An 8366-nucleotide genomic window follows, 5' to 3' on the forward strand; every position below is an offset into this window, starting at 1 on the left:
AGATAACACCTCTGGGGAAAACCATTTGGAGATTTGGGGTTTTTTTGCTTGTGAAATGAACATGGAAACACACATGGACACAGAGTGTAGCTCTGCTCAAAGGGTTTATTGTTTGTTCAGGGGAAATGGCCCAGGGCTGAAAGGGGTCAGGGGGTTCCTCCAGGGATGATCATCTCCTCATTCCACCAGAGGGGATCAGGACGAAACTTGCAATCCTAAAAATCAAACCCCAGAAGGTGACCTCTGGTGCCCACTGGGATATGAGAGGGGCCGTGTCCCCACCCCTCTCCCTGCAGGCACAGCTCACCTAGGCACCCAGAGAGGCAGCCAGGCGCTTCTGTCGCAGAACAGCCTCCAGCCTTTCAACAACTGGGGGCTGGGGACAAACACAGCGTTAGAGACACACTGGGGGCACTGGGCTGCACTGGGAGGTGGGGGAAAGCACGGGGGGCTTGGGGAAGGGGTCTGTGGGGAGTAGTGGGGTGCAGGAGCTGCTGTGCCCCTGCCCAGAAGCACTGGGGACCTGGCCAAGAGGCACAGCTGGGGCAGGGGCTGTGTCCTGGGACATCCAGGAGGGTGCTGAAGGGACAGGGATGGGAATGGAATGGGGATCAGGGAAAGGGGAGGATCTGTAGGGCAGGGGAGTTGTCTGGTGGGTCAGTAGGGGTGCACTGGGCTGTGCTGGGACACACTGGGATGCTCTGGGGTGTGGTGGCCGTACAAGGGGAGGGTCTGGCACTGGCAGAACTCGTGGTACCCACCAGAGGCGTCTCCAGGATGGCGACATTGTCTAAATCAATCTGCAGAGAGAACAGGAGACCTCGCTGGGCACTGACATGACCCAGTGCCAGTGAGAGATGGGGGGACACAACTGCCCCCCAAATTCCCTGAGGGGATGCCCTCCTATCCCAGCACCACACTCACCTCCCGCAGATCATCCTGGGTTCCTTCCAGCAGTGCCTGGGAAAGGAGAGCAAAGGTTTGGTCAGGATGGGACCTTGTGGGGCTGTGGGGGGACAGGAGTGCAGGGAACAGGGCGGGCATAATGGGGTGGGAACTCAGGGCCTCCAAGGAGATGTGTTTAGGGTGGGGGGAGACCCAAAGACACTGAACTGGGATCAGTGGAGGGCCCAAGGGACTGGACTGGGGGCGTGGAAGGGGCTTGGTGTGAGGTACAGGAAAGGAGAAAGGAATTGCAGGGCAGGGACATGGGAGTGCAAGGGAGGGACTGGGTGGGGACAGAAGAATGAGGATGGGTGGGGACAAAAGCTACAGGACCCAGAGAGGATTTGGGCGGGGGTGAGTCAGGAAATTGTTGAAGGGGACCCTGCTGCAGTATCTAGGAAGAAAGACAAAGGATTGAAGGGGGACACAGAAGCAAAGGCCTCAGGAATGGTCAGTGGGAGGTGTTTGAAAATGCTGGAGAGCACACAGAGGAGGGAGAAGGGAGGGAATTTCTAAAGGGTCCAAAAGGATGGGATGGGATGGGATGGGATGGGATGGGATGGGATGGGATGGGATGGGATGGGATGGGATGGGATGGGATGGGATGGGATGGGATGGGATGGGATGGGATGGGATGGGATGGGATGGGATGGGATGGGATGGGATGGGATGGGATGGGATGGGATGGGATGGGATGGGATGGGATGGGATGGGATGGGATGGGATGGGATGGGATGGGATGGGATGGGATGGGATGGGATGGGATGGGATGGGATGGGATGGGATGGGATGGGATGGGATGGGATGGGATGGGATGGGATGGGATGGGATGGGATGGGATGGGATGGGATGGGATGGGATGGGATGGGATGGGATGGGATGGGATGGGATGGGATGGGATGGGATGGGATGGGATGGGATGGGATGGGATGGGATGGGATGGGATGGGATGGGATGGGATGGGATGGGATGGGATGGGATGGGATGGGATGGGATGGGATGGGATGGGATGGGATGGGATGGGATGGGACAAAGAGCAGGGTATGAAGACAGCATTTGGCTGGCACCTCACCTCATTCTGTGCCGGGAGGTACAGCAGGATGGAGAAGAGCAGGGCCACGCTGAGCACAGCCACCTTCATCTTCCTCTCGCTCTGGGCAGCACTGGCTGAGGCTGCAGCAGGGCAGCAGCACCTTTATCCCTGCTGGGACTCCTCCCTGAGCCCTCCCTGACAGCCCCCAGGCCAAAGCCCGGCTTGGCACAGCCCCCAGGCCTGGCCACAAGCCCAGCCCTGGCACAGAGTCCATCCCAGCTGTGGCACGGATCCAGCCCCTCTGCCCACATCCCTGCAGCTTCCTGCACGGGGCAGCTGCCCCTGGAGGGGACTGGGCACCCGGGGGGCCAAGGGGTGCAGGCAGGGATCCAAAGGGAGCCAGGGACCCTGTGGGGACAGCCCCCACTCCAATATAATCCATCCTCCAGCCCCCAGCACCACATTTCCCATCTCCCAGTGTCCCTCCCCTCCAAGGGTTTTTCCTTCAACACATCCCAGAGCTGACCCCAACTACTCAGCCAGTGGCTCTGAGCAGAATCTGCTCCCCCTCCTGCCCCACAGGGAAACAGGAGATGGACTGACCCCTCTTCTTGGGGCAATGAGATTCCGGAATCTCAGAAAACTGGGACATGATAGGATAGGGGTGTCATGAACCTGGTGTTATAAATGAGAAACAAAAGTCTCAATTTTTAGCAAAATTTAGATTGCTTTATTTTATATAGACAGAGCAAAGCAGCACTGGGGGAGGCATGAGGGGTCACTGCCCACTCCACGCTCCATTGAGTCTTGGTTTGCAGCTTCTTCTTATAGTTTGGCAAACAACAATTTTTGTATTCTTACTGTCATAATTTTGCCAGGCAAGCAGTGGTGGCTGAAATAAACATCCATGTAGAAGTCTCTGGGAGTCAGTCTCATAGGTAAGCATCTGGTCTTGGTAGATAAAACCAGCAGAAATCAGGAAGTTCTGGTCTTCGTAGATAGGCAGTCATTGATAAAACAAAGGCAGGAAGTCTGATTTTGCAAAATCTATCAGACTATTGGAAAGTCTGATTTTACTGATTGGTAGTAGATACAAATTATTTAGAAACATAATATTCATAACAGGGGATTTAAAACTGAATGATTTAATCACATTTTTCCTCTATCAAGTGTCACTTCAGACCCTAGTATTTTGGTTTATACAAACCTCAATACTTTTATGATTAACACAAATCTTTTATCAATTATCACATTAGGAAATAACCAGGTGATTTGGATCTCCAGGCACTGGAGACACTGGGCAGCACTGGGAAATGTTGATCACCTGAAGACAAGGCTGAAGCTTGGGGAATTGCTCAGGTGTGTCACTTCACACCTCCACACCACCCCATTATTTCGCTTGCCCTGCATGGCCCAAACCGGTCCCATCTTCAGCCCCAGGATGGAGTCCAGGTGGGAATATCCCCTGTCCTGGGGCTGACCCTCATCCTGTCACACCTGCAGCCACTGAGCCCTCCCAGAACACCTGGGTCCTGCTCTGCACAGCTGCCCCACAGTGAGGAGTGCCAGGTGTAAATGTGGTAACTGCACTAATTAGTGGCTTGTCCTTATTTTCTTCTGTCTTCACTCAGAGTCAGGATTAAAAACATGAAAGGGACAAATTCTTGTGTTCAGGCTTGGTCGTTTCATAAATCTTATTTAAAGTACAGAAAGCTCTGCAACACTTCTAGCCACCAGCTACAAGTGAGCAAAATGGAGCTGAATCGAGCTAGTTACAAGGTCTTTCAGAGCTAAACAGCCCAATAAAGAGCTAACACCTATATTCTTTATACATTTGACCCAATAACCAAACTCCCGTGACCTACAGCAAACACTAACTGTCCAACCATAAACTACTACCTGAAATAATGAAGAAGAGGGAAGAAGAAGACAGAAAGAGACACCACTCAAAATCCTCCATCTAGTCCCATATCTGTTACTATATCCTAAAATGATCAAATTCCAAACCCTTCACCATGTGAAATCACACACTTTTATTTTAACTACACACCTGCAACTCCAACTCCATAACTCAGTTTTGGAAACCTTCTCCAAGGCCTCAGGTCAAATCAGTGTTCTCCTGGGGGTCAGTGCCAGAAAGCACAGAAAGATCAAACTCCCAGGTTCAGTGTTCCTTAACCAGGGACCCCATCCCCAACAAGGCTCCCATTCCAGCACTGTCCCTCACTGGGACTCACCCACAGCTCCCCAGGGCCCTTGTCCCCACACAGGGTCTTTGCAATGCCCTGAAACAAGGCCTGCACTGGCCCAGAGCAGGATGTGCCCATCCCCAGGGATATAGAGAGGGGGTGTTTGTCCCCAGGCAGCCACTGGGATCTAATTGGGCAAACAGAGGTGCCCAGTCAGGGGAGGGATGTTGGTCCTCTGCCAGCATCTCTGATAAGCCCTGTTTGCCCAGAGCCTGAGGCACCAGGAAGACATTCTGACATCTTGGGCATCCAAGAACTGAAAATGCCCTGAGAAGTGGTTCCTGAGAGCTCTCCATGGCTGTGATTCCTGTTTGACATTCTGGGATATTAGTGAAGCTTTGTTGTTTGCCAGGAGGTGCCTTGGAGTCCTGAAAGGTCACAATGGGGTCTCCCCACAGCCTTTTTTTTTCCCAGGCTGAACAGCCCCAGCTCTCCCTGCCCATCTCTGTTCCAGAGGTGCTCTGGCCCTCGGGGTGTCCTGGTGTCCTCCTCTGGAACAGCTCCATGAGTTCTGTCTTTCCTGTGCTGAGAACCCTCTTGCAAATTGTTTATCCAGAAGACACCGTCAATAGGAGAGGGGAAACTCATTCGTCCTGAAAGGCTGGCACAGTGTAGGGACGGTTCCTGGAGGGCTGAGACAGCCCCAGGGAGGAAAGGACATTCCCATGGGGTTCCCTGGAAATGGGGGCTCACTCCACCCGCACTGGGAGCCTCTGTGTGTGTCCAGATCATTGCCCCCAGGCTGTTGGCACACGGTCAGTGGCCATCCAATGCCATCCCCCTGACTGGCACTGATCTCCAACACAGCCTGGAGCTGTCCATGGCCAAAGTTCCACAATTAGGACGCTGCAGACACTTCCTGAATTCCTCTCCAAGGTGATGAGGAACTCGGGTGATTCGGAACATTGGTCAGCACAGCAATGACATCACAGCACTTGTCCATCTGCCAAGAATCCCCCATGGGGACACTCTGCTCTCTCATCCATGGGGCACAAAGCTACAAAACTCCAGGGGAAAATCTTCTCCTGTTGGCAATGTGGCTTCTTGGACAAGTTCCAGAGCAAACAGTCAAGGCAGTGGCCTGACAGGTTTTCCCAGCTGGCCCACAAGACATCTCTGATGGATCCACAAGAAAGACAAAGCAGAACCATTCACTAATTTCCTGGAATGTCAATCAGGAATCACAGCCATGGACAGCTCTCTGAAACCTCTTCTCAGGGGATTTTCACTTCTTGGATGCCCAAGATGTCAGAATGTCTTCCTGGTGCCTCAGGCTCTGGGCAAACAGGGCTTATCAGAGATGCTGGCAGGGGACCAACATCCCTCCCCTGACTGGACACCTCTGTTTGCCCAATTAGATCCCAGTGACTGCCTGGGGACAAACACCCCCTCACTATATCCCTGGGGATGGGCACATCCTGCTCTGGGCCAGTGCTGGCCTTGGTTCAGGGCATTGCAGAGACCCTGTGTGGGGACAAGGGCCCTGGGGAGCTGTGGGTGAGTCCCAGTGAAGGACAGTGCTGGAATGGGAGCATTGTTGGGGATGGGGTCCATGAAACACCCATGTGAAGCTGGGCAGGACCCAGGTGGTCTGGGAGGGTTTATTGGCTGCAGGTGTGACAGGATGAGGATCAGCCCCAAGACAGGGGATATTCCCATTCCTGCAGGTGAAGATGACACCAGTTTGGGCAATGCAGGGCAAGGGAAATAATGGGGTGGTGTGGATGTGGGAAGTGTCACAGCTGAGCAATTTCCCAAGCTTCAGCCTTGTCTTCAGGCAATCATCATTTCCCAGTGCTGCCCAGTGTGACTGGAGATCCAAATCACCTGGCTATTTCCTAGGTTCATGACACTGCTGTCCTATCACATCCCAGTTTTCTGAGATTCTGGAATCTCATTGTCCCAAGAAGAGGGGTCAGTGCATTTCCTGTTTACCCATGGAGCAGGAGGAGGGGCAGTGACGATTCTGCTCAGAGCCGCTGGGTGAATGGAAGGGGTCAGCTCTGGGATGTGTTGAAGGAAAAGCCCTTGAAAGGGAGGGATACTGGGAGATGGGGGACGTGGCACTGGGGGCTATTGGAGGATGGATTGTGTTGGAGTGAGGGCTGTCCCCACAGGGTCCCTGGCTCCCTTTGGATCCCTGCCTGCACCCCTTGGCCCCCCGGGTGCCCAGTCCCCTCCAGGGGCAGCTGCCCCGTGCAGGAAGCTGCAGGGATGTGGGCAGGGGGGTGGATCCGTGCCACAGCTGGGATGGACTCTGTGCCAGGGCTGGGCTTGTGGCCAGGCCTGGGGGCTGTGCCAAGCTGGGCTTTGGCCTGGGGGCTGTCAGGGAGGGCTCAGGGAGGAGTCCCAGCAGGGATAAAGGTGCTGCTGCCCTGCTGCAGCCTCAGCCAGCGCTGCCCAGAGCGAGAGGAAGATGAAGGTGGCTGTGCTCAGCGTGGCCCTGCTCTTCTCCATCCTGCTGTGCCTTCCAGCACAGAATGAGGTGAGGCACCAGCCAAAGGCTGTCTGCATACCCTGCTCTTTGTCACCACCAATCCCATCCCATCCCATCCCATCCCATCCCATCCCATCCCATCCTGTCCCATCCCATCCCATCCCACCCTTTGAATCCATTCAGAAATTCCCTCCCTGTTCACTTCTCTGTGTCCTGTGCATGCTCCCCAAACACCTCCCACTGACCATTCCCGAGGGCTTTACCTCTGTGTCCCCTTTCAATCCTTTGCCTTTCTTCCTGCACTCCTCGCCACTGCAGCAGGGTCCCTTCAACAATTCCCTGACTCACCCCCACTCCCCAAATCCTCTCTGGGTCCTGTAGCTTTTGTCCCAACCCATCCTCATTCTTCTGTCCCCACCCATACCCTCCCTTGCACTCCCATGTCCTTGCCCTGCAATTCCTTTCTCCTTTCCTCTACCTCACACCAAGCCCCTTCTACTTTGGGTCTTTGGGTCTCCCCCCACCCTAAACACATCTCCTTGGAGGCCCTGGGTTCCCATCCCATTGTTCCTACCCTGCTCCCTGCGCTCGTGTCCCCCCACAGCTCCACAAGCTCCCATCCTGACCAAACCTTTGCTCTCCTTTCCCAGGCGCTGCTGGAAGGAACCCAGGATGATCTGCAGGAGGTGAGTGGGGTGCTGGGATTGGAGGGCATCCCCTCAGGGAATTTGGGGGGCAGTTGTGTCCCCCCATCTCTCACTGGCACTGGGCCATGTCAGTGCCCAGTGAGGTCTCCTGTTCTCTCTGCAGATTGATTTAGACAATGTCGCCATCCTGGAGACACCTCTGGTGGGTACCACGAGTTCTGCCAGTGCCAGACCCTCCCCTTGATTGGCCACCACACTCCAGAGCATCCCAGTGTGTCCCAGCACAGCCCAGTGCACCCCTACTGACCCCCCAGACAACTCCCCTGCCCTACAGATCCTCCCCTTTCCCTGACCCCCATTCCATTACCATCCCTGTACCCCAGCACTGCCTGGATGTCCCAGGACACAGCCCCTGCCCCAGCTGTGCCTCTTGGCCATGTCCCCAGTGCTTCTGGACAGGAGCACAGCAGCTCCTGCACCCCACTACTCCCCACAGACCCCTTCCCCAAGCCCCCCGTGCTTTCCCCCACCTCCCAGTGCAGCCCAGTGCCCCCAGTGTGTCTCTAACGCTGTGTTTGTCCCCAGCCCCCAGTTGTTGAAAGGCTGGAGGCTGTTCTGCGACAGAAGCGCCTGGCTGCCTCTCTGGGTGCCTAGGTGAGCTGTGCCTGCAGGGAGAGGGGTGGGGACACGGCCCCTCTCATATCCCAGTGGGCACCAGAGGTCACCTTCTGGGGTTTGATTTTTAGGATTGCAAGTTGTGGGGACTGCAGTGTCCTGATCCCCTCTGGTGGCATGAGGAGATGATCATCCCTGGAGGAACCCCCTGACCCCTTTGGGCCCTGGGCCGTTTCCCCTGAATAATCAATAAACCCTTTGAGCAGAGCTACACTCTGTGTCCATGTGTGTTTCCATGTTCATTTCCCCCAAATCTCCAAGAGGTTTCCCCCAGAGGCGTTGTCTTGTCCCTGTGTCCATCTGCCCATCTCATCACTCTGTCACTGTCACCTCCACACATCTCTGACCCCACTGGCACCTCCCAGCTTGGCACTGAGCTT

The 8366-nt window shown here is 55.1% G+C and overlaps 2 long non-coding RNA genes across 2 annotated transcripts; one reads left to right on the plus strand and one right to left on the minus strand.

The window, feature by feature from the left end:
• Positions 1 to 221: 221 nt before the first annotated feature.
• On the minus strand, positions 222 to 2090 carry LOC117011485. The gene is made up of 4 exons (XR_004420985.2): positions 2018 to 2090; positions 925 to 960; positions 762 to 800; positions 222 to 376 (listed from the first exon to the last, which is right to left on the minus strand). It is a non-coding gene; the product is annotated as an uncharacterized LOC117011485 (long non-coding RNA).
• Positions 2091 to 6299: 4209 nt separating this feature from the next.
• Positions 6300 to 8159, plus strand: LOC117011486. The gene is made up of 4 exons (XR_004420986.1): positions 6300 to 6712; positions 7315 to 7513; positions 7897 to 7965; positions 8058 to 8159. It is a non-coding gene; the product is annotated as an uncharacterized LOC117011486 (long non-coding RNA).
• Positions 8160 to 8366: the final 207 nt, after the last annotated feature.

The sequence above is a fragment of the Catharus ustulatus genome, unplaced genomic scaffold (assembly GCF_009819885.2).
Source record: "Catharus ustulatus isolate bCatUst1 unplaced genomic scaffold, bCatUst1.pri.v2 scaffold_62_arrow_ctg1, whole genome shotgun sequence".
NCBI classification, from domain to species: Eukaryota; Metazoa; Chordata; class Aves; order Passeriformes; family Turdidae; genus Catharus; species Catharus ustulatus.